The sequence below is a fragment of the Solenopsis invicta genome, chromosome 3 (assembly GCF_016802725.1).
Source record: "Solenopsis invicta isolate M01_SB chromosome 3, UNIL_Sinv_3.0, whole genome shotgun sequence".
Classification (NCBI taxonomy): domain Eukaryota; kingdom Metazoa; phylum Arthropoda; class Insecta; order Hymenoptera; family Formicidae; genus Solenopsis; species Solenopsis invicta.
The window spans coordinates 16424631-16451363 of record NC_052666.1 but is presented as its reverse complement, the minus strand read 5'-3'; the positions used below and the strand labels follow the sequence as shown (position 1 = coordinate 16451363).

The following is a 26733-nucleotide window of genomic DNA, read 5'->3' as shown; positions in this document are numbered from 1 at the left end:
CCGGAAGTAACGGACCACTTTCCATAACGCTTACAACTTTAACCTATTGTTTCTTCGATAGATGTAGCTTCTTTTTTTTTTATAGAAAAACACGTTTACGCTTTCGAATAATACGTCACTATGTAGTTAATAAAGTTAAACAAATAACAACAAAATCTCGTGGGCGTACTATGTTTTATAACAGCTTTTTTAAATGGCAATAATGCACTTCGTAGAGACATTATAAAATGCATTATTATTGTTTCGAGACAAATATTCTATTAAAAGTTTTAATATATTAAGCAAATGTAAAAATTTTTGGTCATTTTGCAGAGATAATGATGCTCTTGTTACAGTGTGTCAACACTGGCAGATACGGTAAATTATAAACTAAAAAAGTGACGTCAAGAGTATCTATAAAAAAAGTTGATGGTACTGGAGTTATTTACAGCGCTAGTTTGTATCAGTGAAACTGAGTCTAAAAACATTTGCGCGTGTGATTATAATATACGACTTTCGAAAAGACACAAGAGATTTTTTATAGATGCTATAAAAAACATTGTAAATTTTTCAAATAGATCACTAATATTTTTTTATCACTTCTATCATTTTTGCTCCTTTCTCAAATTCGTATATTACAATCGCCCGCAACTTTTAATTATATACAATTTTTGACTTTTTAATTAAACATACAATTTGCCGTAGTATTTGTCAATGTCAACACACTGTAAAAAAAGCATCGTCAAAAAAGTTTTGTACTGACTCAATAATTATAGTCTAACTTCATATAAATTTAAGAGAATGTTAGTAATTTTGTATTAACAATTAAATTAAAATAAAAATATAGCAAACATTAATTCTTTTATGATTATTTTTACAATATAATAAAATTTTTAATTTTTTTTATAAAACTGTTATAAAACAATTATTACAATAACGTAAGCAGACTTTATACTATTTTTATATAAATCTTTCTCGTATTTCTTAAAAAAAAAGAGAATAAAACTTACATCAATATTTTACTTCATACGTATAACGATATTGTTACGCTCTCAAAGAGATAAATAGCAGGGATTAATCGATTCGAGACGATCGAGTCCAACAAGAAAAAGACGTGAAAAGAACTGAAGTGAAGCTAATCAAACATAGATAACTAAAAAATAATAATAATAGTTTGACTTACCGATAACGTCGCCGCTCTTTTCCCGTGACTCGTCCCGAACTTCTTCAGCTTCTGAAAAATATGATAAAAGTAGGTTAAAAACTGATTAGATTTATTTAATGCGATACAATCTGTTAACTTTATCTTGATAACAAAGAATTTTGTTGACGTGTTATAAATAGATAATATCTATACATATATATATATTCAATATAAAAATATATTCAACTCTTCAATTATAGATATGAAAAAATGTGTGTGAGAGGCGCGTCAACCGGTATTTCGACAAGTTATAATTAAACGAAGATATATCTTGCTTATTAGAGCGAAAGGTATTTTTTTTTTTTTTACTTTTGACTTATTATACACAAATTAATATTATACTTATATATCTGAATCACATTTCCTTGGCGATTTAATTCATAATACTTCTTCGTCTTGCGTGTCACATTTTCCAGTAAATATCGTTCTCTGCAGGGAGTTTGCGAGAGCCCCGCGTACTTTCTCGCGCGTTATCGTCCCTGCATTACTAAGACGCTTTTGACAAAGATTGATCGTGGATGGACCCCCTAGCAGCTTTTCTTCCGGATTGAGTTAGATCGGTGAGCGTAAGTATGGCGCCATCGAGAGCGACCTCGCGGACTCGCGTAGATACACGAGAGTCGAATGACTCTCAGTTTGGCGGCAAGCTGACCGACAATAACGCAACATGCTCATCGCCGGGTATCGTTAACGAGCCGTTTACCTGTTATGCCTTAATTTATCCAATCTGGCAGTCTGGTTGGCCACGACGATCAATCGTCGGGACCAAGTTTCTGCTTCGTTTGCGCCCTAGGAGGATCGTTAAACTGTCGTGTTCGTTCACGCAAGGCGACGTAATAATTTTAAGCCGCGCTGCACCACTCAAAACCACTTTTGATGTCTAACGATCGTCTCTCGCACGAAGTCGAGAGACGATATAACTCATCACAACACGCCGCCTTAACGCCGCTCGCAATGTACGTGTCAAAACTGGAAGAAAACATCGCGTGTGTGCGGAGGCTGAGCAGAAATTTTACGGAGAGACTCTGAACAAAATTCAAAATTAGTTCGCCACATGGGAACGTTTGGATCGTTATTACTTCATAAATGCTAACATCGTCCTGAAATCTATCAAAGCGCGGTCTTTTCGTGGACTGGAAAACACCGTCACGAATGCGCACAGGAAAAACTAGGAACGCGATCGCGTTTCGCACGATTCTCCTGGAAACTAGGCTGGCTCGTGGAATCTGGATCGAGACTGTTCAGCGAGTCGACCGTGTTATCGGTGCATTATCCTGCTACATCGCGTGGCGAAACGCACAACGTGGTTAGGCCGACGCGGTACACCCACATAGTAGCACGCGTGCATACGTCGATATGGTTTCAGTTACCTAATCGCGTTGGTGTTGCACTGTGTCGACGGTTCTTATGGTGCCTCCCTCGCCAGACGCGAGACGGGACCAACGATGCGTGAACGCAAACTTTACTCGTTCCATTACATTTTCTACTCGGATAATCCGGTATCGGGCCCGCCGGCGGACCCCTAGTCGCGCGTAGCCCAGAGTTTCTCAATCTCTGGCCGCGCGCTAACACATTCCTGCCTCGGAACGGAGAGAATTTTTGTGACCAAGACGATAGCGTCTAAGTAGAGGCGTATAAAATCGTCTGTATTATCTACATGCCCTGGAAAGGAGCCGCGGGCTAAAAGTAATCGTGGAAAGTACAGTGGCCGAAACGCCCGGCTGAGAATCACTGATACGTAGAGCACAAGACATACAAGATAGTTTTCGATAAGCTAGTTTTATCAACAGGCTTCGATCGCCTATCTTATTTATCGCATTTATCTGCCATTCGGAGGGAATATCGTCTCACAGTGTTTTTCAGAATTTAATCGTACGATTCTTTTTCAACCTATTTAAACCTCTCGAAAAATTGAAATGCGTTTCTCGAGACGTAAGTCCATCACTTTAGATGTTACAGCATTTATCGCTGGAAGGAAAAGGCGGCCGGCTCAGGGACACTCTGCATACGTAACGTTCGGATCTTGGACGCATGCGGTAGCCTACGAGCGTATAACTACGAGAGCACGTAGTTACACTTAACTGTACAGAACTCGACACAGTTGTGCACGCGTGTACGTAAGTTGCATGTATGCAAGCCTCGCAGTAGAGAGGAGAGCCCTCCACGAGAGACTACGACGGCGAACGTGTTCGCATATTAGTATAAGAAGGCGGACACGCGGTTAGGTCGCAATTTGTCCGAGTCTTTAAATGCGCGTTTCTATCCGCGCGCGCGGAGCGTTGAATTTTAGAGCTTACTCGCCAGTATATCGCATCGGCATAAAAGCGAGAGCACCTCTCTCGCGTCTAATACGACTTTCAAATACAATCTTTTTTTTTCTTGCTAGCATAAATGCAAAATTTATGCTAGCAAGAAAATCCACAATGCGTGAAAAATATATTAAAATCAGATTCTTTAAGAATCTTGGAATCAATTATCTTTTCTAATTTGCTCTGTGAAATTCATATAGCATTCTGATTTAAATTTTGCTTACGTTTATGTGAAGAATTCATATGTTACGCAAAAAAGAAATAAATTCATAAAGTTTTAAAAATTGCAATTTTGTACTGAAAAAAGTATTTGGTAACAATTATCAAATGTTGAGTGAAATAACAATTAAATATTCAGTTAACATAATTATACATAATTTTATTTTTTTTTAATATTTAGCAAGTTTATTATTATGTTTGATTTCACATAATCAATTCGACAATAAAACTTTGGATAATTTTAAACTTATATTATTTCAAATTGTAGCTTAATTCATTTTTGCACAATACCGTTCACGTGTAATACGCACGTTACAAGTTTCTTAGAAATCGGTACCTTTAAACGTGACATTAATCGTTTTCTGACCTTTCGTTGCACCTGCGAAATCGGAATATGATTACCGCATTGGTTCGAACGAAAGTAAATGGCTTGCCCGCTCCGCGGTCTTTGTCTTTACGTCCTCATCCTGCGCCGTGATCTTGCATACGCTTATCTGCAGCGTATTTCATCCCGCAGCGGGACTTACACGTGCTTATATAAATCAACAAGGCTCACAATTAATATCGCGGGCTGTACCGCGGCGAATAAAAAATCGAACTGGGCTAGACGCCGCGCCGCCGCGGCGTTACACCGTTTCGCATTGTAGAACGATTTATTGGAATATACATCTCACGAAGCGTGACACCTACGCTGTAAATTAACGCCGTCCGCAATTAGTATTGGTTCTTAAAAATGGGAGAGGTAGAGGAGGAGAAAAAAGGGATCCAACTCTCTCAACGAGGTGCTAATGCCCTCGCCCGTCTCACGTGGCGATCTTATCTCGAGTTCCTCGCGAAAATCTTTATCGCGGGACAATTTATGCGTCTACCAATTACGCACGAGGCACGTTACGTATGCGGCAAATTAACGCTGATCACAATTAACCTTGGGCGTTAAAAATAAGATGATGCGCTAATCGCGTGGATATCGAGTCGTCAAGATCTCTAGTCTACTTATAATTAGCGTGTTTCGTAATAACGGAAAATACGGTCGATTTCGAAGAAGCGGAATGGCGTTGCCGACTTGTACTTATGTTTTTCTCAATATTCACGCGTTGATATTTATGTTAACAGAAAAAAGAATCATTTCCACTTTTGGCGAGCAATATCGTCGCGCGCATTAAATAAGCGCCCACCAACGAACGTGCTGCGTTATAAATTAAGGGGTGGCGAGCAGGAAAAAAGCTCTCGATCCCGTGGCCGGCATCGGAAAGGTGCGATCGCGATGAAGAAGCGAGGAAGTTTAAATTCCGTAGGCGCTGTATATTACGCACGCGTTTATAGGAACAGGAGAGTGGAGCAACATGACTTATAACCGAGTTACTCCGCCACCGGTGATTTCCCATTATACGACCCGGTATCCGAGTCATCCTGCCCCCCCTCGAGAGGATTAAAGGTATCTCGAATGAGGTTGGGGCACTACTTGCAACATTGAGGCTGCGTCGTATCGCATCTGCGCCCGCGTACGATTCTCATTGCGTGGCAGCAATAAATATGCTGATTAAGCGGCAACGCGGGGTCGGTTAATTTGCAGTATATCAGTATCCAACAGCGCATTTTAATTGACCGTGAAGCATTATTGCGGAGGATAATCCACGGCGCGGCTTTTCAATAATGATCGTGCTGCTGACAATCGGCAGGATAGAAAAGAGGGACAGGAAAGCAGGCAAACGGATAAAAGAGACGGCGAGTTTTGGAATGGGAGGTCTTGTATTAGCGTGGCAATTAGCGACCACCTTCGCCGAACGGTTTTTACGAAACGACGGTAATTACAGTTTCTAAAGGTGATTTTTACGCGCCATTTTTTTCTCGTGAGCCATTCTGTTAAAATTAACCAAACGTCGACTGTCCATTTTATTTTTGCTATCATTACCACGGGCTTAATAAAATCGAAAAAAGAAACAACACGCAAACACGTTGAATTAGCGTATATACTACTCCACTGCGGATTTCGTTGCAAAATCGTTAAAGGTCCACAGTCGCTACAAAAGCGAGACGTCGAGTCTTTACTTGCATTCTTGCAGCAGCAAGAAAAAAACGTAGCTTGAATTCAGCTGCGAGAGATTCCTCTCCAAGGTACGTTCGACCGATCGTGATTGCGGAAAATAATCCTGCACTCGAAGAGCAGGAGAAGGAGCGCCCAAATACATCAGCGAAGAATTCCCCTCGGGAATTAAACTGACATTATTCCGCGCAATGAATCTTCGTGTCATCGAATCAACGCCACGTCGAGGGAATACCTTATCAAGATCCACGGATGATTCCGGGAGTTTCTACCGCGAAAGTTTCAGCAAAATATCCGCGAGCGGTGCCGCGCCTCGCGCTCGCGAGAGCGAAGTGACCGGTGTTTATTCCGCGATTAGCCGTTTTTCGCGCAAGTCCAAGTCCGAACGGAGTTCCCTGCGCGTCGATCCGCGTCTAAACCTGCAAACCGCACAAGATCCGACTGGATCGGTCAGGTAGAGGTAATCTCGCCGTTGCTCAACTTGTCTCGCAAGAGCATAACCTTTGGAGAGACGAACCGACCAACCGGGCGAGGGATAAAAAGAGAAAGGGAAAAAAATCCGGCGCGAAGAGGGAAAGAGGGTATATACGAATGCGCGCTCGCTCTCGTCTACCTAGACGCGCGGTGCGGCCGGCGTGGCACAGGCAAGCGAGGCAGGCAACGAACTCGCAATTATCGTCGCGGATATATTCCCGCGTTATCCTTGCCGAGCCGCGCAGTCGTAACTTCGCGCCTGCACTCGCCCGCCGCGCGAGCGCACGGATACGAGTTATGACGTTTTCTGCAGCGGCACTAAAGATTGCACCGCGCGCATCGCCTCGCCCCTTTTCTCCTCGGTCGTCCGCGCCCGCCCGCCCGCCCTCACGTGCCCTTTAAAGGGCCCTTATCGCCCGGCGAAATCGGGCGACTATCCACGGACTATCGTCCCGGGTGTTTACGAGTCGGCGAGGCCCGCCGCGACGTGTCCGCCGATAGCGCGACTCGACACGCTGGTAATTGCCACGGCGGAATTGCCACCAGCATCACCGGCATCGAGCAATCTTCCTCCACTGCCGCTCTCTTAGGCCGCGTGCATCGTCGTCGGGCGAGTGGCGATAAGCGATGAGCCGCGAGCTGCGAGCGGTGAGATGGGTGGGCGCCCTTATAACTAATGAGTATTGAGTATAAGTAATTTAATCATCATTAGACATCTATAAGTTATCCTGCAAGTTATTGATAAATAATTTAACAAACTTTGAACGCGCGTAATTCGGTGAGTCTGGTGTACGTCGACGATAAATAAATCACGGACCACCTCCATTTGACCCTTTCTCGAAAATCGAGAAAATCGAATGCTCTTTCGTTGCTTCAGGTATTCGAAAAAGAATTTAAATGGGAGGGAAGACAATCTTCGCTAATTCAAGGCCTATGTTTTATTTGGAACGTTAACGCGAACCCGATCCCACTGGTCCAGGCAGCGATTGCCGTTTTTCTCGAGGGATCGCGTTTTCTCGGTAGCGATAAACGATCGTCGGAACGCGCCCAAAAATAAAATCTCGCCGAAGCGCAAAGAACCGATTTGCTCGCGAAGTGGGTTACGGGGGGACCCATTTATCCTGCTAGCCCAATAAACGAAATTAACTTTCCGCCGGCGACACGCCGCGAAAAAGCAGTCGGGTTCGCCGCAGTGGAATTCACCGTCCAGAAGAACTTGTTATTTCAAACGCTCCTATACATCTAAGACCACACCTAACAAACATTAACACCTGTCAAACGCAATACTGAAAAACATCTCGTGAACGTATTTCAGGTTGATTAACGACGTTTTCTACATGGAAAACACGAAATCAATTCTTTGCAAACGTTCTCATTTCCCGACGCAAACAAGCCAATTTTAAGTATTTTCTTCTATTTCTTTGTTCTCCTTTCGAATCACGAATACTGCAATACAGTAATATAAAGAATGCATCCAAATTTTTGGAATAAATATATGCTTCTTGAAATTGTAAGAAAATTAATATAATCTAAAATAATTAGATATATTCCTGTAACTTGTATCATTATTGTTTAGTTTAAAAATCAAATTTTGGTCTCAATAATTATTTATAATAAAAACTTAGAAAGAACGGAAAGGTTGTTTTTATATTAATACTACAAATAATTTAACGAACTTTAAGGACTTTTTGGCTATAACACGCCTAGCAGAGAAAAGCTCAAGTCAAATTTAGATAATAACTCGTTAATATCTCAATGCTAATAACCAAGCGTTCCAGTGATTCACCACGGAAGGTACTGGAATGCGGTTATATATGTGGTGAAATACATAATAGAATACCAAGAAAAACAGTTCCTCAAGGTATTTCTAATATTTCAGACGTTACAGGATATCCCGCGTAATGATGCGTCGTGTACGCAATTCGTTTCAACAGATTCTCGCGTTACACTGAAGCTTGGACGATGAAATATCTTCACTCGTGTACCGTTTCATCTGCGCGAGGTAAGTCGCTCGCGCGCGTCTAAATAGCGCTAATTTAACGCGCACGCGTGTGGCAATAACTCCGAAGGGAGTTGACAGCGCGAAATTCCGCGAGCTAAATCTTCCGTCCTGGATGTTACCCAGTTGCACTACGGCGCGACGTTCTTTCGTCATCGCGCTGCCACGATTGCGGCGTTACAAAGATAATTGCGCACGTCGAATAGAGGCATCACGAGAAAACGGACCGAGGAGAAAGAGAAATCTGTTTATTATTTCAACTGTCAGTATCTCGACTTTAGATGTATCAACGTCCCGAAAGAGATTTCGTCATGCATTTCTTTCACTCTCATTCTTGACAGCCTATAATATTTCGAAATTCAAATATTACACGTCTAGAAACTCAAACAGTTTAGAATAATTTTCCAAAAAGTAACCTGTCAATGTTGCAGCAAAGAATAAGTCTAGAATAAAGTTATGTATGTTGAAGTTAAATTCCATCTTTTGTTAGTTCGCAAAAACATTTTGCGTAACATTAACACGCTAACACGATAAGATTTTATTACGTTACTTGCAAAATAAAAGGGATGAAATTCAAGAGTTAAAAAGAAAAATATTTGCACTTTTAGATCACAATGGAGAATACAGCCCCGATTTTTCGGTCTCCTCGAGTAGGGCTTTTCTCGTCTCGATCGGCACAATCCTCTCGCATTAGCATATCTCCGAGGCAATAAGGATCTAAACTATACGCAGGCACACGCGTGTACGCGGCGCGTAAACTGGCCGATAAATTAAATAAGTTAATCGAACGGCGATGCTATAAGCGACTCGTAATCGGCCGAGTGGCTTACCGATTTAACGCGCGAAACATCGCGAAAATGTCGAGACGGAGGTGGTGGCCGTATTAAAGTTTCCGATGCAAAATGATGCCTGGTCTAACGTGGCCGTTGGATCGTGCCAATTACAGTAAACATTTTTAATTACTTCATTTGTGCATATTGAGTTATCTTGTAGCGAGGTTCGTAATTAATAATAATAAATCTCTTTGTCATCTTTATCGTTATGAAAAAGTATTGTACAGCAAATACAATAAAAAAATCGAAGACAAGTGTGTTTTGATTTTAATTCTAAGTTCGAGAAAAAAAAAATTTTTAGTTTTATGTACATGAAAAGAACAATTTTATTGCGGGATGTCTAAAAATTTAGCTCGATATAGATAAAAAAAAATGTTATGTTGGACCGTCAAAATAATTATGTAGGATGCTCCAGCAAAAAGTTTGACATTCCAGCAACCAGCTTAACCGTCCAATATAATTATTTTGATGGTCCAACATAATTATTTTTAAACCTGTATTTCAGCAAAATCGTTTCCGTGCAATATTTGTGTCTATCTGAGAAACAAAAAGTTATAAGTAATAAAAAAAAAAGAACATTCTTTACCAACTTTAGTACAAATATGCAATACTGCAATATAATGAACCTGTTGTGTTCGCTAATGATTCAAAAATTTTTTTATCCATTCCTTAGTTGACTCTGAAGCTGACCTAGGCCACGAGAATGCCACGAACCAAGAAAATCGTCGGTACATTGTTAGCTGTAATGGCGGGTGCGCACGATACGAGGCTAAGCACCTGACTTCGTAATTTTGCAAAGGTTACGCGTTTTCCCCGCAATTTTATACTCCACTCCGAAGCAGAAGTATTAATTTTCGACAATTTCGCTGTCCCTTTTCTCAGCGCGATGATTGGACGTGTCGGTATTTCGCGGTAAAATCGCGCGGTGCGTCGAAGACTGCCGCCGGTCACCATGTAGAAATCCCGAGACAATTACGTGCTAAACAAGGATCCCTTTTATATTCTCCGACGATCCTTTTCAGTCGGAGATACACGACATCAAGAAAATGAAACGAAATGCGTATATGTATTTCAGAACCTCTCGCTGCACCCTGTCCGTGAGAGCGAGTGGATTAATGAAGGTACGAGATTAGTCGTCTACTACGCGACTGGGGCTATCGCATCCTTCGCAGACCTATGCAAATTGTATTCGTCCTCTTCAAGGGATGACCGATCACGGCCCCAAACGCAGACTACGAAAAAAAAAAAAAAAAAAAAAAAAAAGAAATGAGATAAAAATTGGAGTCTACACGTACGAATTAAGCCGTTCCGCGAATTAATCCGGCTACGGGAGGAGAGTAGACCGCCACGAATGGCTTTCATTCAATTAGGCGGCAGCGTGGAATCGAGCCTTTGTCAGATAATCACAACCTTATGTTGTGGTGACGATGACAGCAGGGTGCGGCCGAAAAGGCGCGCCCGGCACCCTGACCGTGTATATACATATATATACGTATACGCATATATACATGTACCCGCGCTGTCTCTACGAATAGAAAAAGAACGGCACAACGAGAAAAGACCGGAGGAGAAAGAGGAATGGATACGACGCGGAAGAATCGAGGGTTGGGCCGTCGCGCTGCACATTGGGAAATCTTACACGCGGAGAGGAGAGGCAGATAGCCGCGAGATGGATAGAACAAAGGAGAAATGTGTCGGGAATGACAATGAGTGTCGCAACGTCGGCTACTAAAAGCCATTGTGCTCGTCGAAACGCGCGTGCTTAATTATGATTTGAATTTATCGATCGGGGATCTTTCGTCAGAGCCGTCAAAACCTGACAAACACGCGTACTCTCTCGCTCTTTTCGAAGCGTTCAAACAATATCTTGATATCTTATTCCTTACGTTCCGCACTTGGCAACTGTACCGTCATCCTGTCGCTTTACCATGATTCCTACAGTCAAGCATTTTTCATTCATGTTGCAGTGGTAATATCAATGACGTGGAACATCGTTGCCTAACGCTTCACCGATACGTATACGGAAGCGAACGAAAGGAAAGGTTAAATGTCTCACTTAATTCAAACAGCGTTTAAGATATAACAGTATATCGTCCGCCTTTCTGCATTATTCACCGATGCACACATCCATCCAGGGCGCAGTGAAGCATAGTTTGTCGGTCAGCATCTGCATTCATCGACATATTCCCCGGTAGCGTCGCACAATTTCTCTAACCGTGGCGGACTTTCTCGCATGCACAGCGACTAAAGAGGTTGGCGCGATTTTAATTTCATCGTATTATGCATACCGCCGTCGGCAAAAGCCGATCTATTTAACGGAACGACGATGGAAAAAAAGCCATCGCGGCACACGACCGCGCTCGTTCTCGTTATTGTTACTCTTCGCTCGATTATAAATTAAAATATCGTCCGTGTAATTAGCCGCATAGTAAAACCGTGACCGTGTTTTCTTAGGAAAAAGTGTACTGTCTTAAAAAAAATCTTTCGCATATATGAAACAGTTTACGTGTTATTCTTATCTGAATAAGTATGTAAGATAGTTATCATATGATGAATTATTTGCAAATTGGATGTCTAATCCTTTCTTTCAGTTTAGAAGTAGAACGATGTAAATGTAGTGAAACCACCATTTCGCAAAAGTGACTCGAGTGCTGAATTCGTGCCGCGCCGTCGCGTCGTACGTGCCACTGAGGGGGTGGGGGGGGAGAGATTTTTGTCTGAATACTCGTGGAATGATAAAAATCGCAAAATCGTAGGAAAGCTGAAACCGAGCGCGGCGCTATGATTGGAATTTGGAACACGATCGGCAAAAGTTAGTTAACTCGCGTGTACTCGAGTTTGAGGACGAGCTAAAATAGTACACGCGAAATTCTGGGGACGGTCGGTTAAACCGCGCCACAAGCCCTGCAACTTACGACCGGCGGTCACGAACCCAGAGGCACAAAGTCGCTGACTCCTCGCCGACAGTACATTTGAGTCAGCTCGCATACCAACGTCCTGGCTCATCCTGGCCCATCTCTTTGAAGAGCCACGCAACGAATACCAATCCCACACGAGCTTGTTGTCACGGAAAAGGACGATCAATTGACTTTCTTGTCGCGGATCGATAACGTGTGTATGATACAACTTCCGTTCTTTATCGCAAAGAAAGGATCTTACGAGATAAATCATTTAAAGCCGACAAAAGAACAAAGTAAATTTGTAATTTACAAAATTCGCCTTAACGTCATGTCTGAAAAAAAGCTTACAAACAATGGATTTATCTACTTGCACTAAATTCAATTGCATTTTATAACTGTCTATCTCAACTATATTCAAGATGTAACACGATTAATTGCTCTTTAAATTAAAAAAGGTAGAAATTATAGTGCAGAAATATTACAATACGCTTTCACACACAGATTCTCTTATACATAAACAATTTGAAATCTTATTAATGAAGCCATCAAGATAGACACGTCCTAGTGTTCTTTTGAGGTGCGACACTTCTTCGAAAAGCGGACGGTGCTTTATATAGCGAACGGCAATCCTACGCGCATGCAATATAACAAAGGATCGACTTTCTCGTCACGTATCGATAATACTTTGTCAAATCGTATACCGGTACTTCCTCTTCCTCCTTCGAGGCATATATTCGCAATACTAATATGCGTGTACACCACCTATCAGCTGCATACATCACGTTCTACGTAGATATAGAATTTTTTTCCAACTTCCATTGTCCCCCGACTTGTATCATTATTTAAGCAAGTATTAAAACTTGTTAGAAACCTTTGATTAAAAGATAATCATACAAGACACTAAAGGAATTTCAGAATTTCTTTAATCGTTTATTTGAAATATTATTTTTACTTTTCAATATACTTTCAAATAAGTATGAATTTATTTTCTTCTTTTTTTTAATTTTTATTTCACATCCGCACATTTTTTTCACTTTACAAATTCTGATCTCGTTTTAATAATGAATTAATATAATTACATATTGCAAAGTCTATTTGAATGGACTTGGAGTGATGGATTATTGAAACATTTATTATTGGATTGTTACACAACAAGTCAATATATGAAGTCATTTTGTTCTCAATATTAATAGACATGCTCCCGAGAAGGGAAGGTATAATGGAGGAAGTGCATGAAAAGCGACCTCGAAGCTGTCGATCGACCGCTAAGAAGGACTCTCTCTTTCTCTCTCTTTCTCTTCCTCTTTTTCTCTGTCTCTCTCAGCGTCGGTCACGCAGTTGCGCGAAGACACGAACATCGCCGTATAAGCTTTTGCGCAAGAGGCATAATTATGGCCGAAGAGGAAGCGAAGCCGAGTGCGTTAGCACACGTAGGACGAACGTTGAACGATGAACTTGACACTGCACGTGTGAGAGAGAAGAGAGAGAGAAAGAGAGAGAGACAGAGGGAGAGGAAGGGTGTGCACGAGCGAGAGCCGCGGAGAGAAAAGAAAGAGAAAGGAAGACGTGAGCCTGCAGCCTCACGAACGCCTACCCATTTCTATCTCGCCTTTTTCATCCTCGACGAAACAAATGACGTCCATAAGTCTATCGATCCCTTTAGATTACCCTTCTTAATTTCCCTTTTTCAGGTCAAGCTAGAAACGCGGATGCATTTAAGCAGACAGTTGTTTCTCAACTCTAATCGTTTAAGTAGAAGCAGACACTTTGTGCGAGCAATGTAAGCATTGATCTTAGCGATGATGCACGCCGTAATTTTCTTTATGCCTATACAATTATTACACAATTAATATTCTAGTGTAAAAATGAATTTCACAATTAAATTTTTTATGTATATCTTTTGTCTTACATATTTATATAGTAGCATCTTTCATAATAACTCACATTAAATGGATATGTTTTTACTTTAATGTTTTACATTCGGAATCATAATGCAACTAAAATGTGAATTATATAAATTGTTTTTAAAATTATTCTAGAAAATCTATATAGTTTTTAAACTTTTGCTTATTATATAAAGTAACGTAAAGTTAAAAATAAAAATAAAAGAAGCAGGAAATTGAAAAGGCACGAATCTCCCTCAAGATGGCAATTATGTATGAATGGATAGTTACGATAAATATTTGCAAAATAGCTCGCGTAGTTGTGAGCGTGACAGTGAAAGCAGTGGAGTAACCGCTAAGTCCATCACTGGTAATGCGCGAATCCAGTACGGTGAATAAGCATGCGTATCTCACTGACACATTAAGATCACGAATCAAGATAGAGGCTGTGCTCAACCCAAGTCATAAAAGATACTTTGCTCCACTCATTCGTTCCACGTTAGCAAGCTGCATGAAGATCTCCTTGTCTCTCCTACGTTATCATTTTTCTAATGCCGCTATATCTCTTACAATCGCTCTTGTATGTATAGAAAACTAATGCACATTTGGAATATAATGCAATTAAAAGGCGAGCTATATGGATTGTTTGAAATTATTACAGAAAATCTGCATTTTTTAAATCTGCGGATATTATACTATAACCAACACTTTTACGTATAAAACAACAAGGTTTTGAACATTAATGAATTTGTATAAAAAGGTTTTAGAATAAAAACAAGTTTCGATCAATGTATTACCGCTTTGCATCTCTCGACTTTGTTCAGATCAATCGCATCGTTGTAAAACAACAGTCTAAGAATATCAAAACCAAAGAATCAAATAAACATCGGAGAGCACTAGAATTTTCACGAGTTTTACAAGCATCACGACGCTGTACCGATGCGTCAATGCAGGCGAATCGCCGCGCCAGCCGCCGCGAAATGGGCTCTCGAGTCGAGAGTCATAAAAGCTACGTATACACGCGCGCACTCAGGGTGCATCGTTAGTCGTTCGTTCCAGATTCAGCGAGCCGGGATTACCTACTTCCTTCTTTCTCCTCCGGCCGTGGAAAGAAACCGTATAATAGCGGCGGGCAAAATAAACACGGGAGAGGCAGAGGGCCCCGAGGAGCGACCGAGTCGTGAACGAGTTTTACGAATGTCGTAACTCTCCGTTACTCAACCGCCGGGGTGCCGCATCGATAGACGATAATACAAAGATTGCTGGTTTTAAACAATAACGACATGCTGAATCCGACAGTCGTAACACGCGGGGCTTTACGTTTAAAGCGAAAATATGGCGTTACGTAAAGCCCCGGACTGGCGGGTGTAGCTTTTGCACTGTTGCGTAGCTTTTTACTGCCGCAAAAATCGCCAGTTGGCCGCAAAACTTCACCCGCTCATCCCGCGTTCTCGCGATAGAAAGTTAAAATTTTGTAACGGAAATTGCCTGTAAAACGGCTTTAACGTAACGTACGATTAGCCAACGCGAACTTCTTGACATTATTAACTGAAATATCCAGCGTGTATTCAACGCTAACGTGTATATAATTAAAAGGTTTAAAATTTTATTATTACATCTTTCTGTAAGTCTTTAAAAAAAAAATCGGTAAATACATTCATTCAGACGCACACAATATTTTTTTACGTGCGCACTCTTAGTTCTCGATAAGAAGAGATAAATTACGTGAAGTAATGCGTTTCAATGAACATGGCGTTAATTAAGTCCCAACAGAAATTTCGAATATGAGTTAACTATAAGGTACCGTATCGCGTGCCTCCTCTCTCAAGAGCCAACGAGGGTAATTACGTTACATCAGGATTACAGAGAAGTGCATGATCCGCTGACTACGCCTTTCGATATAATTTAATGACAGAATTCCTCATTTTTGTTCATTTTTTTATACCTCGTGTTTACCAACTTTATAATTATACCAATAAATTAATTAGTATGTTTGAACGCCAGATGCTAAATGAATTTCTGTTGAAAAAAGTGAGACAATGTTAATTTATTTCGCGCTAAACATTTTGATGAAACATTCAGAAGCATATATTAATAACTGAAAATTTAAAATTATGAATTTGTATTGTTAATCCAACGCATATCTCTTATTCATTCTTAGTTTTCTATGATTAATCGAACAAACCAAAACCTTCAAAAGTAATGGTGAGAGAACTGATGGGGCTTCGATGCATCCAAGTGACATTGCCGCGTGGTCACGCAAGCACAATCGCGCGCATAAAAGAACGTAGACGCGAATAGGAAAGTGTGACATCGCTCGAGGTGATTAGAAGCCGTAGATCGCCAGGTAACGCTGCATCTCGAGCGCAGTCGACCGTAAAGGCAAACAGGAAAAGAGTATTAGGAGACGCGATTCAACGCGGCTGGAAGAACGTGTAAACGCGCAGGAAAACACGGGAAAACGTATGCGTGACCGCGTGTACGGCGACCGGATGCGTTTTCTCGGTAGCGAATTACCTTTCCGGGGAAGCTGAAAAGCGTACGAGAGATATCAAGGTTATAGCGGTAACATTCTTGCACGAAAATCGCGCCGAGCGGTTTGACGAAATATGCATGCACGCATTATGCGTAATCCGATTGACCAGCTGGCCTGAATAATGAATTCTCTGTCAACTCGACTCGATGTGTCAACGTGGATGCCCAAACGGGCTGACTTTCCGTTCGCTGCGTAATGGACATTACACATTTCGTTAAATGACACATTTCGTAATGCCGTGTCTTTGTATGAGTGATACAAATGTACTAACGGCATTTTTGCGTAATTTTCCGTCCGCTCGCGCACGAAGGTTAACGCAGTGGTAATAAGTTAAAGCGCGCGATGTTTTACAAGAAACACGTAATATCATTTTATGTTACTTTTTTTCTATCGCAACGTTAGCAGATTCCGTGGATAAACGGATCCGCGAGAAATGGTATTCCATGCTGCGTAACTTTTTGTGTACGATAGTCGGCTATTTGCCGAGTAAATGTTTCTTCAAGCGCGGGGAATACTTAACCGTTTAAATAGAATGTAAGAAATATTTGCAAAGCGGGACTGCATAATTTCACGATGTGTAAGAATGCTCGTTGCGTGGACTTCAAGAATAATAATCCTTGAATATTGACTCGACACGAGGGTCAAGTATATTTTTTGGCGTGTAACTGAGGATTATGATAGAACGAAAGAGAAAGTACGATTAAAAACAAATTTGGCGAAGTTTAAGATGCCCGTTCAAAAAGAAAAAAAAAAAGATAATAATGTCTTCATTGACACGCCAGAAAATAAAAAAGCTATCATGCAGATGTAATTACAGATATAAAAACCAAGAAAGGAAGATTATATTTAGCTACGCTGTAACTCCAGAGACTGCGTTTCAAAAATAAAAGGTATATTGTGTTCGAAATGGACCTTGTAAAAAGACGCGGATATAAATTACAACCGATATTCTCGTTTACGTTCACTTGTAAATCCACCTTCGATTGATTGATTGACGTACGTCCAATCAACCGCTGATAGGCGATCGTCGACGGATGCAACGTCTTACCTTCGACTGTCTAAAAATACTAATCGTTATTAATCGTCGGTTCGCCGCCGGTCCGGCATTGTGGCCGGCGCAAACAACGGATTCCTCGCGATAGGAACGAAGAGAAAAAGGAAACCAAGTACGAGCCAAGGCGAAGGGTGAAAAGAAGATGATCTCACGCGACAAAAAATGGCGCACGCGGGCCCCCCCTCCGGCGCAATTACATCGGCGTTACATGCCTGATCGGGTTTAACGATTGCGCGTCAAATTATCTAAGTAAGAAAAAGGGGCCGATCTCTTTGCTGCTTTTCGCTCTTTCACTCCACCCACTTGCGAGCGGTGCGGCGCAGCGCAGAAAATTCCGCGGTCCGCTGATCTCCTGATCTCATCCGGAGCAAAGATTAACGAACAAGTCGAGCTCTGTCTCTCTTTCTCGCTCGGATTTAGAAGCCAGCGGTTACATCCAAGTAATTTGCGACGAGATTAACTCTCCCGCATACAGCCGAAAGGAGAAAGGGCTCGCGGTAATACAGTGTCCGAGACCAATTACGTTTCCTTTTAACTGCGGACGCTTTAATCACTGGATTCATTTTACTCGCGTTTATATTTTCACGTTACACCCACGACATTCAATTCGCGCGGTAGAAATTAACAAGCGGAGCTTTGCGCTTTTTCGCGGATTTAATCTAATTCGCTATCGACGAACGGTGTAATAGACTCGCGCGCGTTATTCGAAGACATGGAGTTTATAAATAATTGTCAGTGCAGGGAAACGAGTATCATCACGTTCAATGCCACGCGATCGGTCGCTCGCTCGCGCGCGTCCGCCGTCTTATAATTTTATTCGCGGTAGAATGCAATTCCCGATGACGCCAACGATGAGACGACGACCTTCAAGGATACGCATCCTTCTTTCTTTCACGGTTCCGCCCCCCTCCCTTCACCCTTGTCCCGATATCATTCGTTCATCCTCCGTGTCTATCTCGTTCTACCGCCACGGTACGCTATTGCCCATGTAACAGTAACTCGCTTAAGCGTGTAATTTGCATTTGTTGAGATATAGATGATATATCCCAACAGCGATGAAGGAAGCTTTATTTTTGCAATTAAGACGCCGCTGTTCACCATGGAGAAAGACAGGGAGGGGGAGAGAAGCGCTTGCGCTTATAAATGCGCTCTTCGCAAAGAAAAGTACCGTAACGAAGCGTCAAGGTTGCGCTTGTACGATACGGTTGATCGGGCCGTGTTTGCGTAATTTTACTTCGCTCGCAGTTAACGCGGTAAGTTTCTCCCTCCCGCGTATTACGCATTGCTCTCCGAGCATCGCGAGGGAAGATGACGTTATCGGACAGAAAAAAATATGCGACTTAGAGATATAAGGACCTCGCGTATGTCAATCGAATTACTGCTGCTGATAAAATCTGCATAAAGTCCACGTCGAAATGGCTTTCGGCCAATTAAATTGCGAGGCGACCACGTTTCGACATAATTTAATGGTCGGCCACTTTCGGTAGGAAGCGGGGATCCCGAAAAAAGGCAAGGCAATCGATCGCGTACAACGAGCTTAATTAATTTTAACACTCTCGCCATGCTTCACGCGTAGTCGCGGTAGCGCGTTGATCGAATTACTTTTTGCCGCAATAAATCAAAAGACACGATAGTGTCTCGCACCAAGTGAACCCATTTATAAATTCACATTTAAAAGTTTTCTAGTCTAACCCAAATGGTATATTTTAATAAAATACAAAATTTAATTATAAAGATATAGAATTAAAAAGATACTAGTACAAAACGAAAAAGTTTAATTGAAATAAAGAAAATTTTAATGTAAAAAGCTTGACGCTGCTAAACCAAATAAAGAAAATAATTTATAAGTAATAATGAATTTAATCTGTGTATAATATGTGTGAATATTATTATTTTATTAAACTTTATTGGAGGTTTAGCAGTGCGACAAGTTCTTCTGCATTAAAATTTGTTTCTATTTCAATTAAAATTTTTACATTTTATACTATTGCTTCTTTAATTCTTTATCTTTATAATTAAATTTCATATTCCATTAAAATATTTCATTAAAATATACGCTTGAGTTACCGGACGTATTTGCCGCATTTCTACCAATTAAGCTTACAAAATCGCTAAAGTATCTTCGCTAAGTAAGCCGGGATTTGCTCGTTTTTCACACGTGATCGCAGTACGTTTACCAAATGGATAAGCCGTAGCGATCAATCTCACTCGGACACGGATGCTTAATTAATTTCAACGCTAGACGCGTACACGCCGCTGTTTGTAAATTGTTATTATTACAAGCATCCGATGATTGTAATAAAATTTGCATAAACCCTGTGCTAATTATATGCTAATTATGATGCGTTTCAACCAATTAAATGATCGTAAACAGGTTCACAGTTAGACTAATCTAATCTGTCGCTTCCTTTTTCTTACCAGCGAACATTTCTCTATGGACTATAAACTCTAGGAATACGTACTTTAAACTGAGTATTTTCAAAGAGCTCTTACTGTAATACGTAACGGTGTACGAGAAATAGAAAGAAAAACTATCCGCTTCTTTTAATTTTTCAAGGAAATTCGTCCTAATCGTTATATCATATTCTACGTGAAATAAAAGTGGCACAAATGTCTCCAGCGATAGACTAAAAGTAAAAGCATAAAAACATGTTCTATATTTTATATATCGAATAAATTAATTAAAATTAGATTTATCTAAAATAAATACACGTATTTAAAATTTTTTGCCTTCTACACGTCGGTTTCAATATAATTATCAATAACAACGTCAAAATAGGAATTATTAATATCTTTCAAGGTTCCGTCGAAACATGTACTTATGCCTGTCGAAATCGCATCGTCAATATCGTCAATTACGAGACGTACATAAATCGACTCCTGGCACGATGCTTCCACGTTGCGCTGCGAACGAGGACTGAAATAGGCGACCGGCAAAACTAGTTTTTACCGTAAATCCGCACTGCACTGTAGTCGGAAAAGTTATCGTCCGACGGCGAAACAAAGTAGGCGACCTTCGGTGACAAAGGGATTGGAATAAGGATAAACTGGTTCCGGCTGCGACATTTTTTTTTTTACAAAAGTTCGAGCTATGACCATATTACGAAATCACGTTCGCTCCATTCTTCTTCTATTTTATAATATGTCATATCGAATTTTTTCTGCTGCTGACTTACGAGAAATTATTTGTGACTTTATTTTAACTTGCTAAACACTGAATTTTTTTAAATCTCTAAGACTGTTCATGTATTGCATCAATTTGAAATTGAATAAACTTTTTATTTTTGTTCAGGTTGTTCACCTAATGTAAATTCATATTAATTTTTAAAATCAATTATTTTTCATCCCAATTAGCCAAATATTTCCTCCTGCGTTAATTAAAATATAAGAATTACAAATTACATTCTTAATAAACTGAAATAAAGTTATAGAATATTATCTTCATTTTGTTGTGTAATTGGCTTTTATCTATCCTATCTTCACACAAAGTTTCCAGGAGATTTTTTTTTATATATAATTATTAATATTCAAATATTCACGTGCGACCTAAATCTTCAACAAGGCGAAGCATGCAGGAAGTAACGCTGTAAGCTGTAAAATAATTCGCAGATACATTCCCCAGATACACGTATGCAATACTGCCGTCGTTATCTCGTGAGGAGGCTCGCGTCAAATACGCACCTATCCCATCCGTACGACGTGCGTAGCCGTGCAAAGAATGGCGCGCGGTGGCGTACGCGCGAACGCATACAGATGCACGGATGTGGTCGTCGTGGCAAAAAGGCAGGAGGCAATCACGACCAGGCCCGAATATGGGCGAGTAAGGTCAGGGTGCGAACGCAGCTGAGAACGAGGAATGCCATTACGCGCGTTTCGAAGTCGCCGTCGCGGTCGGGGCGCCCGTTTCTCGCCTGCCTCCCTCCTCCCTCCCTCCTGCACCGAGTATGCACCGAGGAACGTGCGCGAAAAGTTCGTCCATCCGTTCGTGGACACGTGTGGCTCGGCCATCGCAAAAAGTTGGACCTTTCCGCCGTTCGCTGGAGCGAGCTTAAAAAGGTGCTGCCATATTGTTCGTAAAATGTAATATTACTGTGTACGCGGTTTTTTTTTATTATATTTTATAATAAATTGTGCGTAATTTATATTTTATGCCAGTTAAGCATATCTATTTAGCATAATATTAAAAACAAATTATGGAATATCGGGAAATATCGGGAGACATCTTGTCAAGCTCGAGGTTGTTTCTTAAATACGAGCAGCCAGGCAAAAAACGAAACCGAACCGCCCGACAGTTCTGGCGGATTGTAAATAAGAATTTTTATTTTCTACGTATTACGTAAACGTTTCGAAAGTACCCCCGGAAGATTGGCCATCCATTGTGCATTGTTGCGAATGCGTGTTCAGAGATATTCACGCAATTGCAACATCAACATTTGAGAGCGTCGAAGTTTATACCGTTTCCAACGAGTTTCGATTCCTGTTCTTTTCTCCACCGATCTTTTACCGCTAGCTGACCATCGAATATTCGACGCTTGAACGGGGATCGCGATGCAACTGGCTTTGGCCACCGTGTTACACACGCCCATGGCCCGCGCATTAAAAGCGACCGAGGGGCCGATACGGTGTATATCGCGTGCGCGTTTCGACCGAAATGCAGCAACGGGCTAAGCCGCGCTCGCTTGCGCGGTGTGCATCGCAATGCGATGCAGGCAGCATAAAACAAGCTGCCATACATGGGGCGACCGTCAGCCGACTCCGGGTTATAGCAGGACCAGCTCTCGGCTTCGAGCACCGAAGGAAGACGGAACGAGAACGCGGGGCGAGGCGAGGAGGACAGGAGAAACGGAAAAGGACGTCAAGACGACGGCCACGAGCGCAAAAGAAAGGGATAGCCGGAGAGAGAGAAAGAGAGAGAGAGAGAGAGAGGGAGGAGGGTGAGAGGGAGTTGTAAAGCGTGTTATCCGCGCGCGCGTGTGTGCACGAGCAGCACGAGATTGTGTTCGCGAAGAGCCGGGTTTCCTCTCCTCCTCGAGATAAACCTGGGCTCTCTCGCTCCTCACGAACGGAACCGCATGAAAAGATCTCGCCAGAGGTCCTCGACACCCTCACCCGTTAAAAGTATCCTCGTAAAGTACGAAAACGCCTCTACGTATGAGGCGCGTGCACAACGCTAAGCGATCTGGCATCGTGTGATGAAACACTACGTATAAACGAGAAGAACGGTATTACTATCTAAAATTCAGTTTTTTTTTTTTTTAATTTAAATCAACGGAAAGAAAGAAATTGCTAAGAAATAAAATCAATTAAATATTTGGATTTTAGTATATCATCGATCATCGATCATATCATTCATTAAGAAGCCATGACGTTATTATACATGAAAAAACTGATCTTAATATTTGGAAGGTTTTATATCACTCCAGAAATTCGGACAAATACGAATTTCTCAATTCTAATTTATGAAACACGCGTGTGTAAAGAATTCCTTTCGTGACAGCAGGGAACATAACAATTTTAAACGAGATTATCGATCACTACGGTTCGCGAGAAACTATAATCATGCGCGCGCATTGCATTGCAATCAATATTTAATGCGCGATTAATTAAACTGAGAGCAAATATACATACTAACAAACTCAGACGTTGCAAGACGCGCCCGTTCGATTATTAGCCATCAATTAAAATCAATTAGCAGCGTGCGCTGTGAAAACGCAAACTCGCCGAGGTCGACGTGGCAGTCGCTTTATTCGCTCGAAAAATTGATTCCTTCCAAGCCGATTACAATCTCGGCAATAGTCTCTTAAAAGTCTCGGCAGAAAGAGAGAGAGAAAAAGCAAACGTTTAATAACCTGCACAGTAAGTCTTACGCGCATAACGGCCGTCCCGTTACGTTCCCTATCGTCCATTAAATCGCAATTAATTAAATACGAAAATTATTCATCTCAACCGTGCGCGTTACACGCGAGCCCGGCCCGTGTAACGTGGAGCACAGCGCGTAGGTAGGTATGCAAACACATCTACACGCCATTCACATGACAACGAGCGCGGTGCCGCGAGAGAAGGTGCCGATGATTAATTCCAGGCACAACGTCCCCCGACGTCGTTACGCACGTCGTGTTCCTCTATACTAGCCGGAGATCGAATTCCCTTAACTTTGTAAAACGGCGGCTTACATGCCGTTATACATATCGCCGAAGGTGTCGAAGGCGCCCAGCAGCACCTACACACGGAACAGAGAAACGGTCAGATTAGACAGCTACATTGGCTTCAGAGACGAGCTGCCCTTCTTCTCCCCCCCCCTCCCCCTATGTCTCTCTTACACTCTCTTTATCCCATAATCTATTTTTTTTACATCTCGGGATACTTTCAAGAGGTGTTCGTTTGTTACAAGTTGAGAAAGCCATGTAAACGTATCTCAATTAATTAGTCTTTGAATATATCTCTTTTAATTGATAAGAACACATTTAATTGAACACTCGCTTCAATACCTGTATCATAATTGCTCCTTTAGCTTTGGCTACATTTTATATTTCTATTTATATTAAGAAACTCGTTCGAGTCACAATCCTCGAACCTCGGTCTTCCATATCAGACATGTTTCATATGGATAATATGAGCACGCTACACTAAGAGAGTCGAGAGAACGTCACCGCGACCTTGACATTTTACGCGCACGATGCGCGGATGCGTTTGCGGAATTTCCGATGCACGCTCACTCGCATTCGGTTTTCGTGACACATTTCCCGGAGGAAGAGCGCAGCTGCACATTAATTACATTACAAATTAATGTGGAAACAAGCGTATTATCCGGGATGTAAACGGTGCATGCGATTAATTGAGTTGAGTAATTAGTAAAGTAACTAATTAAAAAGACATTCAATTACATGTCAATTACCTACATCATCGTAGATCTATATTTCTGAATAGGTTAAATAATGATACATTACTGAATAATAATTTAAATAACATTTGTAAATGAATTTTTATCCGATAACATTTAGATCGCAGAAGTAATGTCTTTGCCTTAGACTCTGCGGTTTAGCATCAGTAATTATCTCTATTTTTATTCCATGAGAGAAATCGCGCACTTTTCCTACAGCACATTATAAGTAGTATATCCTTTTTTTTTATATGTCATTGACATTTATATTGCGACTGCTATAAAAACTCCTCGGAGTATACGACATTACAAATGCATAAGAAAGAGCCTCGGCATTAATGGCTATAATTAGATAGAAGAGTCCATTTCACATATCAATGAGACGAACATTGAACTCTATGTAATTATCCCGCTATCGTCTCCTCATTGAAGCCGTGGTATAAATAGCCGCGTGTGTCAGCGCTGCATCATAGAATTGTGCATCGTGCAGTTGAAAGAGAATGCCGTTTTATTACCGGTTTTTCTAACAAATTTTAAATCATAGGAGCAACGTGAGTCAGAATACAAATATAGCCGGCATTACGGAAAATATAATTTATATGAAACGAAGACATATCATTTACATATCGAAATCACATCTCGATTGAAACGTTTAAGAATGAAAAATTTAATATGTACATACATAGGAGATACATTCTTAATCCTGTACATACAATATCTAAGTAGCTAATATACATTTCTAAAATAAAATAAAATTTATTGGTATACCATGCAATTTTTCCTCCAGTATTATTTCAAGCGCAACATTGGAATTTTTATGCGAGTTAAAAATGAACAATTTCTAAAAGTTTTGTGTAAGTGACTGAGATAAGGGACACGTTCAAATTCATTAATTTATATCATCGATAATTCGTCGATATAACGTTAGAAGGATAGACAAGAATACTCGACTTATCCCTTAAGTACCAAGCGGCGCGTTCGAAACGCCTCCGCGAGAGAACACAAAGAAACATTTCGCGAAGGGAGAAGATGCTCGTATCCGCGCGAGACGCCTCGTAAGAAGCAATCTCTTACGCGAGGCCAAGAAATCGCCTGTTCACTTTTCTACATTCTACGAATAAAATGATAAGCCGGCGATATATCGTCTACGTTATATTCTCTTGCAGCACACATCTCCGCGACTTTTTTGCGATCCGTGCGCGAGGGACGGAGAAAAGAAAGAAGAGAGACAGAGAGAGAGAGAGAGAGAGAGGGAGGAGAGAACCCTCCCCGGTAAGACGATGATCGGTCGTCGCAGCCTTGAAACCTGTCTCCTCGGGCCTGGCAAGTGCACGACTAAGGGGTCCTCGATTTACACGGCGCCAGGCCAAGATCAGCGCGGAGAAATGCGTGCGCCGCGCGGCACGTTCTTTTTATTAATGAACGGAGAGCCACCTCGGCGAAGGTCGCGCCTGCCGATGATCTACATTAAATGACGATGATCTCCCGACAGCGTAATAAGCGGAGAGAAAAACGCGTGACGTTTGAGTGATATTAAACCTCTAGCTACGTAGTAGTGTAAGATAGACGGGGAGATTTATTCCTTCTCTGTTGCGAGAGAGGCTGGCTGTCCGAGAATACGAAGAGACCACTCAGCTCGTATAATCGAGATTACATAATACTAAAGCATTAAAATTGAAGCGTGAGACAAAAGAAAAGAGAAAGCGGAACACATTTCCAGATATTAACGCTTTTCCCACTATCCTGGGTATTCCGTGTCCAATCAATTTTAGAGTTACTTTTTTATATTTATTTATTATAAAAAGTTACATTTCTTTTAAATTAAATGTCACTTTTATCCAACTTATAATTATTTTGGTTATTACTTAAATTATATACTATATTTTATTATTTTCCAAGTAAAGTTTCAACATTTGTTCTAGAAAGCTGAAAAAGTATATGTCCAAAATTTTTTTAAATTATTTTAAATAAGTGAAAAAATGAACAGATTCGAGATATCCTCAGGATGATAGAGACGAAGGACCGTTTTTATGATAAGGGTTCACATTTTTGTACTTCATCTTGAAACTGCATGTCCGCATCGTTTCAGATCCGCATCACTCCAGCTCGTAGGTTTCTCGCACAAAAATAAATTTTTGGGTTTGACATCCTTCTGACCTACTCTCGAGTAAAAACCTTGCGAAATCAAGCGAGTATTTTCTGCGCGCGCGTCACCGTGCAGTCGATGCCGAGTGATTCTTTTCGCATCTCATATTGCGCCCCGACGTTGGCCAATGCAACCGCCGCGCCGCGCTGGAGCGACAAAAGTCGGCCGATCCAGTTGAACACATACACGGCCTTATTGTTATTTACGAGTCGCGATATAAGGTATTAAGTAACGCTACTTTCACTGTCGCCTACACGGTCGTTAAATTCCTGC

General features: G+C 41.2%; 1 protein-coding gene across 1 annotated transcript in view; it reads right to left on the bottom strand.

The window, feature by feature from the left end:
- Window positions 1-26733, bottom strand: part of LOC105202791 — a 153811-nt gene that overhangs the window by 107900 nt on the left and 19178 nt on the right. The window contains 2 exon segments of the mRNA XM_039446872.1: window positions 1163-1213; window positions 23608-23654. The gene's annotated coding sequence lies outside the window, so the exon portion shown is untranslated.